Source organism: Anopheles merus, chromosome 3R, assembly GCF_017562075.2.
Source record: "Anopheles merus strain MAF chromosome 3R, AmerM5.1, whole genome shotgun sequence".
Taxonomy (NCBI): Eukaryota; Metazoa; Arthropoda; class Insecta; order Diptera; family Culicidae; genus Anopheles; species Anopheles merus.
The window spans coordinates 47,369,224-47,384,326 of NC_054084.1; the positions used below are offsets into that span (position 1 = coordinate 47,369,224).

At 40.3% G+C, this 15,103-nt stretch overlaps 1 protein-coding gene across 15 annotated transcripts in view; it reads right to left on the reverse strand.

Annotated features, from left to right (window-relative positions):
• The window catches only part of LOC121597079 (tyrosine-protein phosphatase Lar), a 235,062-nt gene that overhangs the window by 206,426 nt on the left and 13,533 nt on the right, over window positions 1–15,103 (reverse strand). For 11 of the 15 annotated variants that reach the window (XM_041922578.1, XM_041922579.1, XM_041922591.1 and 8 more), the window contains exon 1: window positions 2,318–3,102. The exons of the other annotated variants lie outside the window; for them this stretch is intronic. The gene's annotated coding sequence lies outside the window, so the exon portion shown is untranslated. Of the gene's footprint in view, window positions 1–2,317; window positions 3,103–15,103 lie in introns of those variants that run through there. 15 annotated transcript variants of the gene reach the window in all.

A 15,103-nucleotide genomic window follows, 5' to 3' on the forward strand; every position in this document is an offset into this window, starting at 1 on the left:
TTTTCCCTGAAACATTATAAGCCAGCTTTTCTACATATTCAACAACATCTAGTTCCGTGAAAATATTCGCAGGAAATGAACTGCTCACTTCTAATATAAGAAGTCGTTTCAGAACACAGTAAGAACGCCGGCCTAGCAAATCTGCACCATCGTTCAAGTGGAAACACGAGCTCAGCTCGTAATTCAACATTCCGTCCACGCTCCACCTCGAAGCAAAATGACCCAAAAAGAACGAAGATCGAATTGTAAGTACTAATTTGTTGAATTAGAATTCACATCCATTTAATTGAAATTTTCATTCCTTCTTTCGCTCTGTACACTTGCGCGACCAGAGTTTTGGTCGATGGTTGTCGTTGTCATGGAGCAAACATTATTAAATAAAATTAGTATTGCACCGGTAAGCCAACCATTGTGTGTGTCTGCTGACCGTGCTGCTGTTCGTAATGGTGCTGGACAGTCGCACTCTTCGCTCTTGGCATGGAGAAGATTTCAACAAAAGGAAACTAAAGTACATTCAATCGGAACATGAAGTAAGCCCATAACCGCGAGAAAACGACATGCGGCGGTATTTCTTCACAACTTTTTTTTTAGTTCCTGCCTCAAATGCCGAGTAAAACAGTGCCCCAAACTCCCAGACACGTGACAAAGTTCATACAACCATTTCCTTCTGGTGCTGAGTTGCCCACAATTAGTGGATGCTCTACGGTTTGCTTCCTACCAAACAGCAGTGCTACTTTTGCCCCACACTCTTATCTTGCCGGCTTTTCAAGCGATAAGCTGGGTTTATATTCAGATCGAGGATCTTGATACTGATGATTCGTTCCGCCCTCTCTTTTGCTCGCCGGAAAAGGGATAAAGCCGCGAAGGTTTCGTTTGATTTCAAATCCCTATTCACGCAACGCATCGAAGAAGATTCGTCCCTCTGCTTTTTAGCGGCAAACAAAAACAGAATTTCTCAACTCCGTTTCACCACACCAAAGGTGGAGGGTACAAAAATCAACCATAAAAATGCGGTTTTTATATTCAGATCAGTTTTGCTGCCATTTCCACACATTTCCTATACCCTCTTGCGCGGGAGCTACCCTTGCCTTCCAACTGTCCAGCGCCAAAACTCTCAATTATTCGGAACCCTCCCGGAAAACGCGCCCGGAACTCTTCAGTTTTCTGCAGTCAGATCCGTACGGGTTCCGGGAAGGAGAGCAAGGAAAGGGGAAACCGAAAGCAAGTATTCGACGAAGAGATGTTTTGCGACCCGAAACACCCATCTTGGTACGCAAGCTATTGCAGCGGCCCCGCGCCGAAATACTGTCGTAATAACGAGCGCACGAAAAACTCAACGCTTCAACGAACGATCTGCCGATTTTGCACAGCGTCGGAAGGGATAAGAAGATGGTAAAAATATGTACTCCTCGGAAAGGCAAGCCGCAACACTGAAAGGAAGGAAAATAATGAGCAAACCACCACGAGCCAAGAGGGAAATGCTGCCGCCCGCGACACCCGCTTTTGATGTGCGAACGAACGAAACGGATGGAAAAGCTTTGCATAAACGTAAAGTTAGCTTTTTACAGCCAAAAATGTGCCATCAAGACGTGGCTGCCAGTATGGACGGCCGACGTTCGGTTAATGTAGGATATTGGATTCACTTTCTACTTCCGCTTCTGCACTCGCGGGGTTTTTTCATGTTATTCTTCTTTTTTCAGTTATATGTTTCAATGCTCAAAGATTGTGATTTGGTGGCAGGAAAAATGTCAGGAATATTATGTTATAGCAGTAGTTTTGATTCCACTAACTACTCTTCAGATGTTTGATAAGAACGAGATGAAAAAGATTTAGTATCTCACTAATGCTATTGCAATTGATTTATGCTGAAAATAATGTTCTTGCCTTTAATAGTATCGCATAATTTTGAAATACATTACACAAATCATTGAAATAAAATTTTAATCTTCATTAGATTAAATACAACCAAGCAAAAATGCCAAAACATTTACAACATTCAATATATGGCAAAATATTCAACCAACATGTTGAACAAAGCAAACCAGAACTGAAATAATAAAATATATGCTGCTTATACAAAAAAAAAACAATGCAATAAAATCAGCATTGCAAAAACCATCTTAGAACCGGTACTCGTAAATGGACACATAAACAAACCCTGCACCAAGGCCGTTCATTGAACGTCAAGACATGTTGGAGCGATCATGTATGATTTTTTTTTCTTTCTTTTCACACTTACAACCCTGGTTCATGTTTCCTACAACAAGAAATGCTGCTTGTTTGATGGGTTCTTATAATTACTTTCGTTGTTGCTTACCGTGTGCGGAATATTTCACTAAAATCGGGCAATTTCAGTTAAGCCGATTAAAGAATGCACGAAACTATATCTCGCTAACCACTCGCTCAGATCGAACGGCATAGGGTCAGCACTGTAATTTGCATGTTTTTATGCTTCAGTTGAACGTTGAGCTCGTCATCGTCACACGCACACAAACACGCACACACTCATACACGGATTTCGCTACAGCCAAGCTACAAAACGTGACAGCAGGAGGAAAACTTGTGCATCAAACACAGCAACCCACTACACACCCGTTTGCGGAACGCAATCGCCCCAAACGCCTTCACGCATAAATTCGCCCACGCACAACTGGAAACATTCACAACATTCTTTTCGACAGCGTTATTATGATGCACTATGCTTTATAGCAACATTATCACTTCCACCGTTGCCCCAAAATGGTACCATCGATTTTCTCATTTCGCCAACCGGATACACTGTACGGCATCATCCGGCATCGCACAGATTACGAGAGGATGGGAAAAATCAATACTCTTACTCCGTACACAAATTTGTATACACTTTTCATCGCCAACGCGAATGACGGCTAGACAACATAATACACTTTTCCGCACAACATGACGCTTTCGAGGCTGATATTTATTTCCTCACAATGGGCACACACTTTTTCACTCATTCAAACGCATCGATAAGATGTAATTATTGAGTTGCACAGCAAATTTTATGCCAATCGTTGCCAAAATCACTGTTTTACGGGAAATCTGCAGCACCAATTTACAATAAACATTTTTTTCACTATAACAACACGATAGTGATGGTCACGTCGGATTGGAGCTGTCATTCTGAAATCGATCCGGAATTGTTTCGATCCTATCCAAACTCTAGAACTAACAGCTCCAATATCTACGAACAATTGTAAACAAATTTAAATTTATGACTTTCGCTAACGATATTATTCTAAATGATCATTGGTCACAGAAACATTTAAAATGTGGTCATTTAAATCCCATTATGCATTATTAAATAATAAAGCAGCAGTGAGATGTATTACTCTATTAATTCGTTTTCACGGGTATTATACGTTTTAAAATAAAGCATCATTGCATCACACAATTTAAACCAGGATTCATATTGAGCCGTTGCTAAATATTCTGCAATATTATTTTTTGTTTTTATTCAGGAGGAATGGTTAAAAAGGTCATATTACCTAAAGTTTCATTTAAACTATTTTTAAATAAATAGTCATCTACGAGATGAATAAGATATTCATTTACAACATTATTATCAATAACTTATCAAGAACAGCATTTTTCTATCGCGAATGTACACCACCACGACAATAACATACCAGTTTGCTTGAAAATTACTACGCGTGATTTTATTTTCTTGCTCAAGCATGCGCGCTGCTTTGAAACGACGGTTCCTTCAAAGCATAGGAATTTAAACACGATAGAAAAAAAACAGCAAATGCCAAAGCTTTCAAAATACCAATACCATCTCGTGTAATGCATTCAAATCAGATTGTTTGCTTGCATTAATTTTAAAATAATATATTTAATTATGGCTATTTCACTTGTTTTGAACAATTTTGTTTTAATGCTGATATGGATTGGCACGAAAATAAATTATGCAAAATGAGCAACAATAATAATTTTTAATTCACCACAGCTTGCAGTTGAGCTAACAGTAATAACTTTAATAACTCTCTTTTCTAAATAGCATTACCACTCCCGAAGGAAACACTCTATGTAAACGAACCAATATTAAATCATCATCGCTTCGGGTCTTATCGTTGACACCATGAGCCAGAGCCGTCCTTATCAACATTCACCTAACTGCACCAACAACTGTGTTCCCACCATACAAATCAATGTCAATCTAGGCTACGCAAAAACTAATCACACCGTGTAGCAGCATGGAACCACTGAAACGTGTCATGCTTTCGACACCCCTTCCAGTCTGGCGCCTCGGTCGCGTTGAACATAAAAAAGTCATGACGCTCGCGGCTGTCGAGTGCCATCGTCCAGTGCTTAGCGCCGCAGAGCTATTCGTAGTGGAGAATCTCATGAGGAATCTAGCACCGTCACGGGACTATATTTGATGATCAAGCGTTCCTCATTCGTTTTATTTCTCTTCGAGGGCCATTTTTTGCCCTCATTTTGCAGTCTGCATTGCAATCCTTTAGCCTTCTTACGGTTCCAATTTCTGAACCCTTTCCCTATCCTATTCAGCACCGAACGTACCGAACGGCTCTATCGACCGCAATTCAACCGACATTGCTTGGGGTTTTGCTCTGAAGCGATCTACTAGGTTGATGGTGATGGAGGATGCTGGCAATCGGGCAGATTCCAACACATTGTCGGTGCCCTCGCCGCGAGCACAAATGATAATGAGAAAGTTGAGAACTTAATCAGCGGTGAAGGAAGCTCCAGTGGCAAAGGCGATGGCGACTGTCGATGAAGGTCTCGGATAGGCAGCAGCTTATCACGCCACTACACAAAAAAAGTGCCCTACACGCCGAATGCAGGATGGTGACTAAGATGAAGCACCATTTGCTAACAAGTGGCTGGCACAGCTTGGGTCTATTTTCAATGGTGGTGTAACGCATTCAAAGGTGGGTGAAAGGGTTCTTTCAGACGTGAATAAACGAAATGACATTGACAAGATAGTGATCTTTGAGGAAAGGTTTAGATTTCTAGGAAGAATCTAAATATGTATCTTCTTTGATTGGTCGTTTTCTACACTAAATTATACAAATAATTATTAGTATCCTTCGCTCTAGGAATAATTTAGCAATGAAACTTTAACTACCTGCTTCTAATTCACAACATCATATGTTGGTACAAGTGGCTTCAAGCTGACATGATGTTAGTTTATCTATTATATTCTAGCTAACAATTCGCCTCGTAATGCAGCTACTATATTTTTCACAAACATCACCATCGTACAACTTCCCACCAACTGCTCCAGCAATCTTTCGTTTACTTTCCATAAGCTGCTTTCGGTGCTTTGCTAATTGAACGGAAACACAAATGCAATGTAATCGAGTGTCATCGAACAAAACCCTCCCCATCACTGCTGGATGGCACGGTAACGAGCTACACAACAGCCAATACTCATTTATCAAAACCCCCAAAACCGGTGCATCATTTATCTTTACCCATTTTCCAATAGTGTCTGCCAAACGTCTGCCCTTCGAAAGGAGCGCGTTCCTTTCAGATGTTCCAGACGATTGTTCTACTTTTAGTCCCTGTTTTTTTTTTTTTTTTTTTTTTGGTAAGCGATACCCAACATGACACCGTACCAATCCTTATTGAAAGTTGTAACTGAGCGAATAGCGCAAAAGGCACAAACCGGGCAGGAAAACCTGAGTAATCAATGGGTGTTGGAGCAAACGGGTGGAGAAAATACAGCATAAGAGAAACGAATGCATGTACAACCGTCAAGGCGACGCCATCTTCGGGGCTTTATGCGTGCCATTTCCATTTGGTCGGTCGCAAACGGGTCGGTTCCATTCGTCTATAAGTGCTTCGAGTGAGCCATTGTGCCACCATGCCCCGTTCAACATAGATTGGCATGGATGGAGCTAGCTAGGAATGATAAGTGAATGGAGGTTCAAAGGGGGAGGAATGATTAGGGAAAATAGAATATTGTTCACGGTGTCGATTTCTATCTTGCGCTGGTGAGAAGATAGTTTAAAAAAAAATAGTCCTTGCTCATCTCGTGCTTATCAGTCGTGCTCGGACGAACGATTTTGACTGCGCAAAATTGAGCACAATCGAGGCAGCGCAATTGCAGACGGGCAGGGAAACTGTTTGTTTAAAGCAGGGCATATCAATTTTTTTTGTTTTGTTATACCTATTAACAAAACATCCCCCCCAACCCAGCACCCTTACCACCAATCATGATTGGAACGATTGTGCTGGTGGAATGCCTCATCATTGAATGCGTTGCTGTGTATAAGAATTATCGCTGTATGTTAGCGATGGAATGAAACCGTAAGTGCACATAAAGAATGGTGCACAAAGTTTTTTTTGTTTTGTTTGTCGAATCTTCAGGACGGAAATAATAGTTTTTCTTTTGCGCCAATGCATGAACGACCCAATAAAAAATGTACAGCGCTGCACCACAGCACAAAAGCATTCGTCAAACGAGGGAAATCTATAAGAGAGAGAGGAGAATGAGAAAGAAAAGAAAGCTCGAGCTTCTGCTGCTACTACTAAGCGCCCATTTCTAGTCGCGGAAAGGATCCGGACTCGGCGCAGCTCTACCGCGAATGGGTATTATTCACTGAAAATACCATTTATACTTCTGCCGTTCCATTTGCCCGGCCGCCGCAGCGTGTCCTTTTTTTTCGTTTTCATCATCACCGATCCACTGCGTCCCGTTGCACCGCACGTTGAGGTGTGCTCTATCTTCAGTCGGGTTGCTGCCTGATAGTGACGTTTTTCTTTGTGTGTGTGCAGCTCTTTGTGTTCGTATATTGTTATCTCTTTCATAGTTTTTCATTTCACCCAGGATCGCTACCGGGAGAACTCCTCCTCCTCCTTCTCCTCTTCTGTCCCTTTTTTATGCTATTTACACACTAAGCCATCAACCGTCTTGGGAAACGGAATGAGCCGGCTGAGAAAACGGAAGAAGAACTTAAAACAAAATTGATATCACTTTCAAAAGAAGTTGCCGAGTCCGGGGTACGATTCAGCAAAACACTGAACTGAAGCGAAGCAAAATCGATCGTATGCACAAGGGTTTTTTTCATATATATTTTTGAATGGAAATTCAAAATCAATAATAAAAGGATGACGCATAGAAGACAACCTGACACAAGATATGTGGAAACAAAAAAAAGCCACCACTAACAAACGGCATCACTCGTATGTGGAAAGTGTTTGATAAGAGGAGGAAAAGTAAAAGCTGCGGCAAGGATGACCCCCTCCCCCAACATACACACACATACACTCGCCCAAACGAATTGAAATCTGGAAGAGAAAATTTCGGGACGCTTTGAATTTGTTTACTCCATCCGAAAGCGCGGACAAAGCGCGGGCAGAAGAAAGCTTTTCAGTGCTCGTTCTTCGTGCCATGCTGTGTGAGTGTGTGTGTGTGTGTGTGTGTGTGTGTGTGTGTGTGTGTGTGTGTGTGTGTGTGTGTGTGTGTGTGTATGTATGTATGTTCGTCTGTGCTTCGCCAGCAGCCAAAGAAAAGCGCACACTTCTCACCACCACATCTCGCCCCGTAATGGAAAGTTTCAATGGATTTCCGCAAGCTACCGCGATTGTTCTGAATATGATGTCCCATTATGGGTCGCATTATTTATGTTTCGGCGTCTTTTTTTTGGTCCCCATTCCGCCCCAATGTGTGTCCTACACCACTACAGGACGAGAGAGAGAGAGAGAGAGAGAGAGAGAGAGAGAGAGAGAGAGAGAGAGAGAGAGAGAGAGAGAGAGAGAGAGTCCCAGACGACGTGGACCCGTGTTTCCTAACGATTATGCATCGATACCGTCGCTTTCCAGGAACCCCTCGACGAAGCGGGAAAAGTTAGCATATTTTTTGTCATTGTTGTTGTTGTTGTTACTGTGTGATGTTGCTTCCACTCTAATCGTCCATCTCAGCCGGGCTCTCGTGTCGGGCAGCATCAGTACGCAAATAATGAATTTTCCAGCTTCAGCTGTTTACGGTGCTATTGTGTGTGACTTCTGCACGAGTCTCTAGTGGGGACACTTTTCCAGCGTTTTTAAGAAGAGTTGTTTACGACACAATGGAGGAGTCAAAAAGATTTATTACGTAACCGAGCCGGTTTTGGCCAGGCTCGGGGCCAACGTAAAGCGATTATGTAAAACTTTCATCAAACAGCACACACACACACACACACATACACATATATATATATATATATATATATATATATATATATATATATATATATATATATATATATACAAACCGAGTGGCACTGGTAGTCAATATTGGCAGCAGGTTTTAATAGAAAAACCGCACAAAAGGTTTGCCCATTGAAGGGCACTTTCCTTTCCTTCGTGCGCCATGTTATTAACAGTTGAGTTCATCTTATAAACGAAGAACTAAACATAGACTACAGTGAACTATTGTGAAGGTACACGAGACTACTACGGATCGTTGTTTGTTTCGTTAGATCTATTCATATAGTGGGCGGAGAAAATCAGGTTAGCAGCGAATGGTATTTATACTAGGACTGGTTCATACTAGGCCCGGTTACATGGCTGCGCAAACGACTTCCTTATACTACCAAGGCATATGCAAACACTAAGGCATGCGATATTTTTCTTTCGTATAGAGCAGGGGTCTCCAAACTTTTCAGTTCGCAAATCGCATTGCTTCACAATTAACGTTGTTGTAGACCATTTTGACGTTACCTTTAGAATGAGTGAAATTTCAAACCTCGTATTAACTATCAAATGCTAACTGAATATATAAGATTTCTACAAATTTCTTCTTTTGAATCGTGATTTTGTCTTTCAAAAGTTTGGATTAATTAGTCAGAAAAATATGCCATTTATTTTAACCTTTACAAGGATGTTGCGGGTCGCATTACAGGATTCCTCAAGCCAGCTCAACATCGTAACACTATTTTTTAAACACGTTAAACGATTTTCAACATCATACACACAATTCAATTCAATTTTGTAACACTAGGTTTCGGACTCGTAAAATCCCAACACGAATCTGGAAAAGGTATGTTGGCTGTCTTGCAACCCTTTCATTTTCATTCCATAAATGCAAAAAACATAATGATGTCTAAGAATTTAAATTTATATTCAAGTTTTATTGACTTGTCCTTTAGTGTTCCGAAATGTACAAGTGTCATACGAGACTGCATTACGTCCAATTTTAGGAGCCCATAGTTTATAAGACGTAAGCTGTTATTGTGTGTGTAGGCCATGGAGGCTCGATACCTTAATAAATAAATAAATAAATAAATAAATAAATAAATAAATAAATAAATAAATAAATAAATAGTCCAAAACTCTAGGCTAGAATCGAGATAAAAACAATATTCGTGGTACATAATTTTACTTAGGAAATATAGCTTTTTGTTGTTTTTTTTAACAATCTTTAATATAGATAAAATAAACATGAAAACATTTTATGATATACCTTAAGGTGTTCAGCAAGGCACTTGTGTTGTTACACGGCTAGCTTTATCGAAATATGTTGAAATAGTCTTTTATTCGTTTGAAAATATTTCACAGAACTAAAGCTTTTTTGTTTCTAACATAACACTTTCCCATCATCCCTGGACGGAGGATCGATGGTAGAAAAAGACACGAACAAACTTTGAACGGTGTATAAATGTGTAAAGCATAGTATCGTGCTTTGATGTTATTTCGAAACCACAAACCATCGCCAACCCTAGTGCGGTTGCAGGGACAAATTTCCCGTTCCTTCCCAACATGAAGGCGGCGAGATGTCAACGAACCGGATAGCGAGGTTCTGCTTGGGCTCGAAACTAAAAATAAAGTTCTACTCATTCTGTGCCATCGATTATGACATACATATTCCGAGGCCGGCACAGAACAATCGGTGTTATTTTAAATGAACATAATCGTTTGCACCGCATCAGAGAAGGGACGAAGATACTCCTACTAGGGCAGAGGCGAACGCCCGAGATGCTTGATGTATTATGATCGGAAGTGCTGTTGAGCACGTTGGACGGCCGTCTTCGCAAACGGTCCCAAGTGCACCCTGACTAAACCTTCTATTTTGCGCAACCTTTTGTCCAGCCAGAGAAACTTTCTGCGTTAGATTGTGCTGTTTTATTTGTCTCTTTTTCACCCGATGATAACGGAAGAACGCCGCAACAGTACAAATTTGTTTCCGGCTGACGGGCTTACCACATGAAAACACACACACACACACACACATACACACACACACACACACACACACACACACACACACACACACACACACACACACACACACACACACACACACACACACACACACACACACACACACACACACACACACACACACACACACACACACACACACACGCACGCACTCACTCATTCACACAGAGCATCGATACACGTGGATTAGTACTGTACGGTAGTCACGTGTTCGTTCGTACGTTTTTTTGCCCTCGCACCGGGATCCTCGTGTGAGTGTTCTTCAGCGGCTGAAGCACTCGGCTTTATCCGCAGTGAACATGTGCGATGAGTATCAGAAATCAATGATCATCAAATATTTACTTACAGCACGGAACACCGGTTTCCGATTTCGCTCCAGTTAGAAACATGCGGCACACGGTGCTGTGGTTTTAAAGAGCGTTTTTCCCCCCGAAATGTGGCTTTCACTATGCTATACGGCCTTCGCATTTTTTCCACCCCGAATCGCCTGCTCACGATGCGAAGAAACTCAGGATTTGGTGGAAGACACCGTCCGGGAAATAACGACAGTTTTGGGCTCACGACCGGAAAATGGTCAGTGATGAAGAGAGGAAAAACGAAACGAAACTGAAGCGTTGCAAAAACTTCATCAACCTGTTTGGTATTGCTGCGGAGAAGGATGGAGCAAGAGGGGTGGCGCGGGAGATGAGGACAACGAGCGGTTGTTGTGGTTTTTGCTAACGTCTCCCAGCTTGAACATCCTGTGCTGTTGATCGAGATGGCACCATAGCTATTGTGTGAACGGCCTCGGCTTCGGATGAAGTGGTTCCTTTCTTTTTCCATTTCATTTTGTGTTTCTACCCCATTTCGCCTACCCGTAAAAGGACACGAATGAATGATTTGCGTCAAACTCACAGAACGATTTCTGAAGCATTTGTCCCGCACGTTTCCGCTTTGACAAGCCTTCTCAGCAGCGGTCACTAGTTTAGCAGCAATTCAGCACGAAAAACGGGACATTTTGACACCGGCAAACCGGAAGGAAGCCAGAGGCACGAGTTGAAGGTGGCACGGGGGGAGGTTGAAATCCACTCGAAACTGGTTCGTGTGACGAAGAGAGTTCATTTATTATTTTCCATCTAACTTACTTTGGTGTTTGTTCTTCTGATTACGGTCTGTTGCGGAATTCAATTTTTCACTAGCTTTTGCGGTGGGTGATCCAGGCGTAATAGCATCATAAACTTCACCCTCTCTCCACAAAAGTCAGACTCTTATGTGACTTCGCTGGCAATGTTTGATAAAGTATTGAGAAAATGTTTTTGATCGGTATTGGCAGAAGAAAAACTGCAAAACCACCCCCAGAATTCCTCTGCTCGAACAATCTAGCGACGGATGGATGGATGGATGGGTGTAGTTTATCGATACCGAATGAAGAGACAGTTGACCTCCATAATTTAACAGGTAGAGATGGTTGACAAAGGGAAACGTACACACCTTTTCGTACGAAGGTAAAACTCTTCCAACTATTTTAGTCAACTATTTTCAACCAGAGCGCTAGTATCGGGATGGGTTTTATGAGAAGGGTCGTCTCTCCTAGTGCTAACCAGCAACTGACATCGGTGCAGCAGTTACCAAGGACTCCCAACAAGCGACAGAAAAGGTGGTGCAGCGCGATGTGCCATTGCAATGAAGATATGTATTGCGCGCTAGAAGGTTTGAGTGAAAACAACCAGTCAAACCGGTGAAAATCATAAACGCAACTTAGGGCAACCCGTACGAAGATTCTTCACTGACGCTCACACGGCTCGGTCTGCGTTGAGCGCACGACAACTTTAGTTGAAAATTAATTATAAAACTTTCGAATTATAATAAAGTTTCCAGTTAACTTCAAGGTGAAGCATCTCGGCGAAAGCGCAAAAGAGGAAAATGGTTGGCGGGCCCTAGGCATGCGACGTGAATGGAAAAAGTGCACCGAAAAAGGACGCGTTAGTTTTTTTAAATTTCTATCGAAAATACTTTGAGGAAATATTTTGAAAGTTTCCCACTATGCTAGGAAAGCGAAGACGTTGCGAAGAAAGGATCAGAAGCCGACACCGTTTATCGGAGCTATTGACAAATGAAACTTGCAGGAAAAGTTTCACGATGTCAGTTGTTGAGTCGAACGATACTGAAGAGTACAACTATACCGAACTAATTCTTTGTGTATGACATTAAATTATCTTCGTGAAAGATAAAGTGTTTTTTTTACAAAACAGAACAAACATGAATAAATGTCTAGGAACTAGTAATAAAACATTATTTTAAACTGCAAGGATAATAGGGTAAGGCAACTATTTCTCAAAGTAGTGTATATAAAACGGAAACAAACGGAAATTTATTATTTCATTGGGATGAAACAGCTTGTGTGAGAATAACTTTTATAAATAAGAAAAATAGTTTGATTCGAGATTTTCTTCCAACACATGGTACTTTAAAAGGTCTCACTTATCACTTGACGAATCAATATAAATGCATGTGCAAATCCCATTTCGCGAGTATCCGGAATTTCGTAGTTTTGACCAATATATTTATCATGTGTTGTTTTTAATGAACATGGTAATAAATTTTTTTATATCAGTGGGTTCAATCAGATGATCAACACGTTTCTTAAGATCAACTTTTTTTATCGGATCGGATTGTATTTAACATTTCATCTGCGGAATCAGAACCTTTTGTAACAAGCACTTTCAAAATGGGAAAACGACTGACTTTTTTATATGGAGTTTGACAGTTGGCGGCTGATATCATGTTAACACTCCGTACATAACCACAGCCCAGATTATTTAGCCTCAAAGTTAAAATTAGTATCTGCACGAAAAAAAAATCGAAACAATAAGGTTGTGTTTTCATTTATCCCAAGGTGCGAGATTAAAGAGATCAGGAATTTAGAATCAAAGTACATGAAGACCTGACAGCTAAAATATTTTTTTAAAAACTTCATTCAGAAGCAGAAGCGAAAAAAATCAGCTTTCTCAATACATACAACTACTATGGTGATATTTGCTCGAAATTGTTTTTCCATATCTGCTCGATTAGTACTCGATACACCTGAAATTATTGATTTATGTGTGATCAAGTGTGTTGAAAACGCCAAGATTTGATGGGTTCGTAAATTAGACTTTCTTTTATCGATGGACGATGCGGTCTATCTCATTTTTAATTCATAGCTATGGTTTTTTTTATGAAAAATAAAAGCTAATTTTGTGTGACGTTATTCTATAAAAAATGGTATTATTTAAGTATAAAATGGGTATGTGACTAACTATAACGATAGGAAATATCATTTCCGAGCAAATCTAGAAGAAAGCAACGAAAAAGCCGCATCACTGTTGATTTTAAATGATTTTTTTAATTCCCTTAAACTGGTGCAGACAATTAGTGCTCGAAAATGTCAATTGGGTAGTATACAGGTGGGGTTATACCCAATTGACATTTCGGGAATACCCCCAGCACGAATAATCGGGAATTAGAACAAATTCCTTTAAACTGGAGCCTTAAACTTCCCTTAAACTGCACCAGTTTAAGGGAATTTAGAAAAAGGCCTGTAAAATCAACTGTGGTGCGACTTTTTCGTCAATTTCTTGGAGATTCACCTGCAAATGGCGTTTCTTTTCGTTATAAATGTTCATGTAGCCATTTTATACTTTGTAAACACCTAAATTTTTCAAAATAATGCTATAAAAATTGGCGTTCAATTTTCAACAAAACCCAAAGTATTGAATGTAAAATGGGTTCGGCACCATCGTCCGTCGATAGAAGAACGTCTAATTTACGAACACACATAATCTTGGCGCATTCAACACATTTGATCATACAGAAATTCACAATTTAAGGCGTATCGAGTACTAGTCGAGCGGAAAATAATTTCGAGCAAATGTCACTTGGGTATACCCACTTTGATAGCTGCCCGAAAACTGCTATACAATGCTGACAGGCTGAAAATTTCAGTTTACGATATAAAAAAGGAAAGGGGTCCTTTGACGGAAATAGCGCATATTCCCTGTACATTTTAAATATTTTTCACGAACTATAACAATATTAACAACTTTGTTCACTTTCCTTCTCTGTGATTAGTCTCTCAGCAACTCTCAGCAGAGCGTATTGCAGCGGGAAGAAAGAAAGATCGCATATTGCAGAAGCGACATCCTATGTGAAGATCGGAAAGAGAGTGAACGATCATGAGCCAATGAAACGCTGTCATCGCTCTCTTATATTGTACTGTGTTCTCCGCATAAAGCTAATGCAAAATACCAGCGCCCAGAGTGTGACACGAATGGAAGTCTATGTCTTATCTAAATAAGTCATGTTCTCACTAATAAGAGTTTTCCTGCTGGTGAGTTGTTGCATACTTCGCAAGCTCTGTTGACATACTGTTAAATTACAGAAGTGTAATATGCTATAGTTATTGGTCCTGTACGTGCTGTTTAGACATATTATTTTAAGTTTGTAGACTTTAGTCGTTAATTCTACTGAAAAATACTATGAACACATCCTACAATTTATAGTTTTTAATTTAAATTTCTATTAACAAATATACCATAAATATGTGCCTTAGATCTACTGAAAAGAGTATTAATTAGATTATATTAGATATAATACATTACAAAATATTAAACATAACATCTGACCTAATGTACTGGATGGAAACTTCCATAGTAAGACTTTCCTTACTTTGTACATTGTTTTAAAATTATTAATAAATTTCTACCATACGATGTTTACTAAATTAGTTATATGGGTACATCGCTCATTCAGCTTAAGTGTTCATTTGGATATATTCGATCATTTTACAAGATTTACAGTTATAAGTTGTCTCGCGCGTCGTCAGTCAGGGATCTTGTTGTGATACTTGATTCATCACTAACCTTTCGCGAGCATTACCACTATATAATTA